The 9,177-nt window shown below is 55.3% G+C and overlaps 1 long non-coding RNA gene across 1 annotated transcript; it reads right to left on the minus strand.

Moving 5' to 3' along the window:
- Nucleotides 1–742: 742 nt before the first annotated feature.
- Nucleotides 743–8,613, minus strand: LOC131279925 (uncharacterized). Its single transcript, XR_009187429.2, has 3 exons — nt 7,942–8,613; nt 3,586–3,658; nt 743–1,215 (listed from the first exon to the last, which is right to left on the minus strand). It is a non-coding gene; the product is annotated as an uncharacterized lncRNA (long non-coding RNA).
- Nucleotides 8,614–9,177: the final 564 nt, after the last annotated feature.

Here is a 9,177-nt window from a genome sequence, read left to right on the forward strand (position 1 = left end):
CACTGGAATGCTCTCCTTTTCTTTGAAAATCACACAAGTGATTTTCAAGGGGCTTGAACATACCTGACATACACTGGTGCACCATGGGGGGTGCCTGCCCTGCCCACCACCCCATCCCATCCTTTAACTGTAAATACCTGCATGTACACTGAACGTACTTCATAGCAGAAGCCCAGAATAGATAGCTGGATTTCTCCAGTGCGTTCGGCAGTGACGCAATGAAAGCAGGAGTCCACGGTCAAAATCATGATAATCATGCAGCCTTTCATCAACCAGCTCTGCCGTAGGAGCGATGCACACCCAAAAACTCCAGCACGGGGCCTTTTTCTGCCCACGAGTCTGCACGTCATCTCAAGTGTGCCTGGACGGGGCTGGTTTCTGCTGGCCAGGCCCCAGTGGGCTGTGTCCAAGCCTGGCCCAGTGTCTCTCACCCTGCTTGGACCAGCGGCTGCCCGGGGCATGTTTTCTTGTAGTGCTAAGAGGGAAAACTCAATTGCACAAGCATGTTTCAAACCCTGCTTGAGTCTGGTCCAGGAATATCCCAACGGCCAAAACTAAGTCAAGGAGCAGGGAATGACATGCCAGACACCATGCTCCAAAGCAGCAAGGCTGCCAGCTGGTACCACTGCAAGGGAGGGGGGCGTGGAGGCCCCAAATTCCATCAGTCACAATCTCGCAAGCCCTCTTTTGAGAGCCACATTGTACAATAGCACTTAAAGCTCTGAGAAGCCCGATAGTGATGAAATTGGTTTAATGTAACCCAGCACACCCAGATGTCTAGACACCACCCTTAGTGTAAAGAACACCTTTTACAATCCACGTCACTAGCTCTTTTAGAAGACGTGAAATATTGACATAATAAAAATAAAGTGGAATTTATAAGCAGCAAGCCTAGTTCCAGTGGCCGTTCATGGCATCCTGGGTTAAACAAGCCACTTCATCTCCCTCGATTCTAGTCCCTCATGTTTAATTGGGGATGAGTTCTGTCCTTACAACCTCTCAGACTGGGGAGACAGCAGGTGTGGTGGATTGAACTATGTGCCCCAATTCAGATCTGTTCTTGTCTCGATACGCGTCCCGAGTGGGAAACCACTGTAAAGAGGAACTCTTGAGGATGTTCTTTTAGATGCAGCCCACCTGAGTGAGGCTGGATCTAATCCAGATCACAGAGAGAAAGCCATGGAGAGGAGCTGGCAGCCGGAAGTCAGCGGGAGTCTGGAAGAGAAAGGAGAGGACATGCCATGGGATGGGACCGCCAAGGAACCCGAGGAACGCCGGCCGGCCAGAGCTCTACTGACCCTGGGTGGAAGCCAGCCTTCCTGTCTCTGAAACCGGGAGCCAATAAATTCCCATTGTTAACCCACCATCGTGTGGTATTGTCTTCTCATCCCGGCAGGCTGAGACAATAAGTAAAACCTCCATGGGAGTCAGAAAGTGATGTCTGTCTGTTAGTTATTATGGTGAGTGATGGGGACACACAGTGTTTTCAGTGGGGCATATGGGATTGCACAGACCCCAAGAACTCTCCAGGAAGAAGGCCAGTGAAGACTAGTTCTAAATTTGGTTTGTGATCATTCTGTCCTGCCAAAATCCCTACAACAATGCCACTGATTGTGATAGGGTCTTTTTAGGGTGGGAGACACCTCATAAATATTTCAGATGCAAAAATAGGCAGTGGGCACCTAATTACAAAACTGTTCACATCTCAATACATAGCAGGCATATCATTATCTCGATAGTGGATTCTGACCATCGCTTCTCGCTGTTTCTCATGGAAGTCCAATGTTCCTTCCCATAGATTTTCAGACTTCAGGTTCCAAATGAGGATTTGGGGCCAAGATGCTGACATGAACCAGCTGCCACTAGATAAAGCCCTGACAGCAAACAGCCCCCAAATCTCAGTAGTTTACGCAGCCTCAGGGGTTTACTTCTGTCTCAAGGCCAATGCCTCTTCATACGCTGACGCTACCAAGGAGGAGCAAGACCGGCAGCGGAAGCTCATGGCACTTCTGGAGCTTCTGTGGATGAGGCAACGCCTGAATGTGTTCATATTCCATTGGCCATGGTGAGTCACATGGTCAAGTCCATCAAATGTGGAGGACACGCCCCTTGCAGGAAGGAACTGGAAAGCGCGCAGCCACGGCAGGAGGTCGTGCTGGTTAATTTTGGGTGTCAACCTGGCTCAGTTACAGTGTCCAGTTGTTTGGTCTTACACTGGCCGAATGGTTGGCAGGTGGGATAAGTTGACTTTGGGAGGGGGGTGGCTTCTCCAATCACTGTGGGTCTTAAAAGTGAGAACTGAGGGTTCCAGGGATGGGAAGGACTTCTGCCTGGAGACACTGTCCCCCCTCCCTGGCCATCCCCTCAGCCTCAGACTCAAGACCTCAGCTGCTCCCTTACTGGACTTTCCAGCCTCTGCCCTGCCTTGTGGAATTCAGGCTTTCCAGCCCCACGACCGTGGAGTCTGTTCCTTATAATAAATCTCTTCATGTATCTAGAGCCACATACCCTGCTGCTTCTGTTTCCTGGAGAACCCTGCCCGATACAGGTCCATAATTCTCTCACAGTTAAGAGGGGACAACCACCTGGGCACAGCCTCACAGCTTACCCTGATACCCCAGCACACCAGCGAGCCCGGCGGGGGCCTCCTGGAGAAGCTGAGGGAGGTGACAAGTAGTACAGGAAGGTCAGTCACCATTTAATCAAGGCGTAAAGGACAGAGGCTAAATGCACCTGGTTAAGGAAAATTCAGGGCAAAGGCATGCATTGACTCCTTCCAAATGCTTACTAGCAACCTGCCTGTGTCCTGGACTCAGTGGAAATCAGCTCAAACGCTCCCCTACCAGGGGTCCCGGGGCAAGTAAAAGTTGAAGGTTGGGAAGCGATGCGGCTTAAGTGATTGAGCTCCCACCTACCACACGGGAGGTCTGTGTTTGGTTTCTGATGCCTCTTAAAGAAGACAAGCAAGACAGCAAGCTGGCGTGGCAAGCTGATGCAACAAGATGACCCAACAAGAGACACACGGAGGAAAACATAATGACAGACACAACAGAACAGGGAGTGGAGGTGACTCCAGCAATTAGGCACCTCCCTCCCCCATGGGAGGTCCCAGGTTCAGTTCCCGGTGCCTCCTTAAAAAAAATAATAAAAGACTAACACACAACAACAGACACAGCAAATGCAAATAATGAAGGGGTGGGGAGAGATAAATAAATGAAAAAATCTAAAGAAAAAGTGGAGGGCCCCCTACTTTTAAATGCGGGATTTCAAATCCTCTGGTTGTGTGTCCTTGCGCTCTGCCCTGTGTGTCCTTGTGTCCTGCCAGAGTGTGCACCCAAAACCTTCCTCACTGAGCCCCGACTTGGCGGAGCTGAGATCCAGGCTCCTGCCCTGTGTCGAGGGGGAGAGTGAGCAAAAGGAGCAGAAGGGCCCTGTCCCAGGAGCCAGTGCCTCGCCCTGAAGTTTGGGGGTGTTCGAGCGCTCTCCAGTTTTCCATAAAATAGAAATATCTGACCGAGGCTGAAAAAGTAGAGCTGAACGTGGGCTGTTAGTAAAAGTCTTTGACCAAGGGCTGGGTTTACTCACCGTCAACTTGTGACACCCTTGGGTTTTCATTTTGTTAAATTCGGGAGCCCAGTTCGTTTCTGTGATGTGTTGTCTGTACAAAAAGTAGAAAGTAAAGAGATGAAACTGCCCGTTGTCTTCAAAATCAGCAAGTCGCCCGGGAGGTGAAGCGCCCCCGGGCCCCTCTTGATGCTCACCCCGCATCTGATGCCCACCCCAAAGCGCGGATGCTCCCCTGGGATTTAGAAACTTTATTGGACCCCCCTGAGTTCTGGCCGCGCAGCTTTCCCCGCGGGCGGAGACCCCCGGAGGTGTTTTACTGCCACCCGGGCTGCAGGCGAGTGCAGGCTGGGACGCACGTGTGCCTCTAGCCCACCCCACCCGCCCATCCCCTCTCATGCACACGCTCTAGCACACACTCTTCCACAACCCCAAATATCCACACACTCCAGCTATCACACACCAGCCCTCACGCTCACTCAGAGCAGTCTTACACTCACACAGCACACATGCACACTCTCACACCCCCGCGGGCTCACATGTATTCTTTTACACTCAGACACATCCGCATTCCCTCACACTCACATACTCTGCTTACACACATACGCTTCCATGCACTCTGTCACATCCCTTCCTGCTCTCACAAATATTCTTTCACACTCATCCACACTCCCAGTCACTCCCAGAGCCTCACACACACTCACAACACACCCACGTTCACACACCCACACACGCTTACATGCACACACTCACGCACGCTGCGCTTCACACAGTCTCTCACATGCACTCCCGCATGGGGACACCCGGCAGCGGGCGCGGGTTTTAGAGCGGGGGGGGGGGTGGGGCGAGCCCCCTGGTAGGGGCCCAGGCTTGGGAACAGGAGGCACGGATGGACCTGGGATCCCACCTGAGGCTGTGCCCGAAGCAGGTGTGTTGTCCTGAGCCAGGTTCTTACCCTGCGACCTGCCTTCCATGGCCTCACAGGATCAGAGGCCACTGGGTCCACCGTCTCCATTTAAAGTGAAGCCCATAAAGAGACCCATGGGAGTTATGGTCATGGCCGATGGGGTTAACTACCAGGGCAGATGGCCCCTCTTTGGAAATGGTGTTTATGTGTGATGAATCTGGACTCAGATGGGATCTCCCTTCATAAGACTTTCATGCTAATGTGCTGGAGGTGCAGTTAATGTTGGGGTTTAAGATATATTTAGGGGATTTGATTCTCTGGACTGACAATGTGATAGCCAGATCCTGAGCCTCAACAGACTCCAGCACCTACAATCTGATTTATTGGACTTACCACACTCAGCTAAGATGGAGTTGAAGAAGGACAACCACCACACCATGGAGCCTAGAGTGATTACAACTGAAAATGGGAGGATTGCATCCAGCATCCAGGTGGAATCTGACCCTCCTCTTGACATAGAGGTGCAATGGACACAACCAATCCAATGTCCACATAGAAGAGGTGGCATTGGATTGGGAAAAGTGGACATAATGGACAAAGGGTATGGGGAAAGGCAGGAAGAGATGAGAGGTGGAGGCGTCTTCGGGACATGGAGCTGCCCTGGATGGTGCTTCAGAGGTAATCACCGGACATTGTAAATCCTCACAGGGCCCACTTGATGGAATAGAGGAGAGTATGGGCCATGATGTGAACCAATGTATATGAGGTGCAGAGGTGCCCAAAGATGTACTTACCAAATCCAATGGATGTGTCATGATGATGGGAACGAGTGTTGTTGGGGGGGGGGGAGAGGGGGGGGTGGGGGGGGGTTGAATGGGACCTCACATATATATTTTTAATGTAATATTATTACAAAGTCAATAAAAAATAAAAAAATTAAAAAAAATAAAAATAAAAAAAAATAAAGTGAAGCCCAGGGCTGGGCAGCCCCTTGTCCGGATCCCAGAGCCGGGAGCGCAGATCTCAAACCCGGGCGCGGAGTGGCCACGTCTCCTGACATGGGAATAACTGAAGGAGCTTATTTTGTTTTGTTTTAGGTTATTTATTTATTTCTCACCCCCCCCCCCCCTCATGGCTTGCACTCGTTGTCTTCTATCTGTTCGTTGGGTGCTCTCTGTGTCTGCACCTCTTTAGGAGGCACTGGGAACCGAACCCCATGTGGTAGGCTGGCACCCAACTGCTTGAGCTGCATCTGCTTCCCTGAAGGAGGGTTTTAATCGCCATCACCGCAGACCTTTTTAGAGCAGGTCCAATCTCCGGGGTGGCTCTGGCCCAGCAGATTCATTCAACCAACAGATCCGCAGGGACTGCTCCTGCCTTGTCCCCGGGCTGAGTGTGACCAAAGGAGGCTGCCCTCGCGGTGTTTCCTTTCCAGCGGGTGAGGCACTCGGCTGCATAAGCAACCACACGCAGGCTCTGTCGGGGATGGTTAGGATGCGCAGAAAAACTGTGGGGTAGGAAGACGGGGAAGAGGAAGCCGCTTCAGGGAAGGGCCAGGGATGGCCCCTTTGGACTGGACCCTTCCGAAACTAGGGAGCAAGCCAAAAAGGCTCCTGGGGGAACAGTGTTCCAGGAAGAGGGAACAGACAGGGCAAGGGCTCAGGGGAGAGAGGGCGAGCATGTGGGCGTGTAAGCCAGGGGAAGGCTCGGGTGTGATTCTGGGAGCGATGGAGACCACTGGAGGCCCAGAGCTAGCTGAGCAGTGTCACGATGAGACTTAGAAAAAGTTTCTGGAGGCGAGTGTGGGCGTAGCGGGAGTAGTCAGAGCGAAGGCCTTTGGAGCCGCCAGGGGCAAGGAAGCAGGGTCCCTGGCCCGACACCCGCGGGCCGTGAGGATTCAGCGCATGCGAACTCGTCCAAACTGCTTCAGGATTTAGCCGAACCATTGGAAGTGGCCACGCGAAACAGGGGACTTTCCTGGAGGCAGGCGTGTTGTCGCCGTCACCGCGATGCGCGCACCCCTGACCCATTTTCTTCAGCGTCCTCTTTCGTTCCTGCTCGATGCTGCCCTGTTCCGCTTGCTGCCGCCGGGCCCAGGCCGGGACCACCCTGAGCAGGTGAGCGCATACCTGAGCTGGCTTTCGGCCCAACAGCCTGTTCTTATCGACGTTTTACCCCGTCGTAGCCGGCAACGTGGAAACAATCCTCCATCCAGAGATAAACTGTTTAAAAACCGCCGAGAGAGGCAGCACGGCGTGGCGTGATTAACACGGCTCCGTCCTTCCGAATTGACGCCTTCGGTAACTCTTTTGCAATTCATCCTCCTATCAGATGTGGAATTATTATCTGAAGGAGAATGTTCATAAAACCGACGTTTCCCCATCAGTCGCCCTAACTCACAGCAGAGCCCGTTCCCTGCCCGATTAGGCCTGCCCTGCGACGGGCACAGCTGAACTTTGTCGTCCCCGCGGAAAAGCACGTTCAAGAGGCCCCGCGATGAGTCATTAGACAGAGAGCTGCCTGTGCACACCGGCGAGGGCTGAGGACGGAAGATCCGATCCAGCGGGGAAGCCGGCTCCTGCCAGCCATCGCCAGCCCGAGGGCTGCAGGCAGGGGTGCTCAGGAAGCCCCCAGGCCCGCTGGCGGGGGCCAGCTCCAGCGCTCTCCAAGAGGAGGCTCGACTCTGGACCCCTGCTGCAGCGAGTCCTGCCTCCCGCTGTGCGCCGCTCCCCGCCCGCTTTCCTCCCCGGAACCTAGTGCTGAGCTCTGGGCTCCGCCTCCTGCCAGTGAGGGCAGCCCTCGGAACAAGCCGCCGGTGGCCGGGCTTCCTGAGGGTGAGTTGAGGTCCTCGGCGGGTGGCGAGGCTGGCGGGGGAGCGGGCAGATTTCAAGCCGGCGAAGGGCAGGTGGCCCCGACTGCTCTTTAAAAATTCACCGAGGGGGAAGCGGACTTGGCCCAGTGGTTAGGGTGTCCATCTACCACATGGGAGGTCTGCGGTTCAAACCCCGGGCCTCCTTGACCCGTGTGGAGCTGGCCACGCGCAGTGCTGATGCGCAAGGAGTGCCGTGCCACGCAGGGGTGTCCCCCGCGTAGGGGAGCCCCACGTGCAAGGAGTGCGCCCCATGAGGAGAGCTGCCCAGCATGAAAGAAAGTGCAGCCTGCCCAGGAGTGGTGCCGCACACACGGAGAGCTGACACAGCAAGATGACACAACAAAAAGAGACATAGATTCCCGTGCCACTGACAACAACAGAAGCAGACAAAGAAGAAGACACAGCCAATAGACACAGAGAGCAGACAACTGGGGTGGGGGGGGGAGAGAAATAAATAAAATAAATAAACCTTTAAAAAAATTTCACCTAGGATCGTTGGCAGGCAGGGTGTCCCTACATGCCAGCCGGGGAGTGGCACAGTCTGCCAGGGCTGCCATGATGAGCAGCGTGGCCCAGAGGCCTGACCACGGGCACTTACCGTCCCCGATTTTGGGGGCCAGCGGGCCAGCACGGAGGGGTGGGCAGGCCGTGCCATCGCTACAGCCCGTGGCACCCTGGTGGTGGTGGCACCGCAGCCTCACGTCCACCCCGCCGCCTGGCCAGCACTGCCCCCCCGCTGCATCCAAATCCTCTGCCCACAGAGATCCAGTCACACTGGACGGAGGCCCGTCGCGGCTCACGAACGTGTCCAGGGGACTCCCTGCAGGTGGCTTCAGGCCCCAGGACCAGGTCAGAACGTTGTGGGCACGTCACCTCTCTGCCGCGGGGCCTCGTCCTGGAGGGTGCAGCCTCTTGGGTCTCGCTGCCTGCCCATCGCGGGCCGCCCACAGCTCCTGGGCGCAGTCCTGAGGGAAGGCAAGTGTGGCTCCTCCGGCTCCTTAGTAAGCGCCACTCCTGGGGGGCTTCAAGGAGCAGGTGCACTTTCTCGCCCTTGGGAGCCCAGCAGAGCCGCGCACCCTCCCCGCCTCGCTCCTGGCTCTGGTAGCTGCCCTCCGCCCGCGCTGCTGTGCCTTCGTCCATGTGTCTGCGTCCAGCTGTCCCCTTTTATAAGGACCCCCAAATCCAGTTTGGCCGCCCCTCGATTAATCCCACCTGTGAATCATCACAGCTTCCGAAGAGGCCAAGCTCAGAGGGTGGACTGAGAGTGTCTGGGGGGACGTGGGCCACGCTGGCACCTGAGTACACAAGGCAGCCCTGGGGGGGCGGGGGCGGGCCGGGACAGGGGGCCCGGGGTGGGGCCGCGTGCCGGGAAGGCGGGGAGTGCTGCTCAGAGGCCTCCCCGCCGCGGGGAGCTGACCAGGCCCCCTACCCCGCACCCACGCCGCGCCAGGCGCCGACTACGGAGGCCCTCGAATGATCAAACGACAGTGACGAAAGACCTAATTCCACATCCTCTCCGTTCTCCAGCTGCAACTGCGATTCCCTGAAGAGGTTTCCGTTGACAAAGGACAGTTTATCCGGGCGGGCAAAGGGCCGGGGAAGGCGGGCGGGAGCCAAGGGCTCCAGGGGCACCTCTGGTTTCTCAAATGTTTACTTGTTCCGTGCGTGCCCGGGGGATGTCACTGCCCTCGGTGGCAATGACCGAACCGGTCACCTCGGTGGAGTTTCCCAATAAGTTCATCCCGAGAGTATTACTAAATTGGTTTAAATCGAAGGGAAAAAAAATCTCCTTTTTCGCCCCTCTGACACTGAGGAAAAGGAAGTTTGTCTCAAA

The sequence above is a fragment of the Dasypus novemcinctus genome, chromosome 9 (genome assembly GCF_030445035.2).
Source record: "Dasypus novemcinctus isolate mDasNov1 chromosome 9, mDasNov1.1.hap2, whole genome shotgun sequence".
Lineage (NCBI taxonomy): Eukaryota > Metazoa > Chordata > Mammalia > Cingulata > Dasypodidae > Dasypus > Dasypus novemcinctus.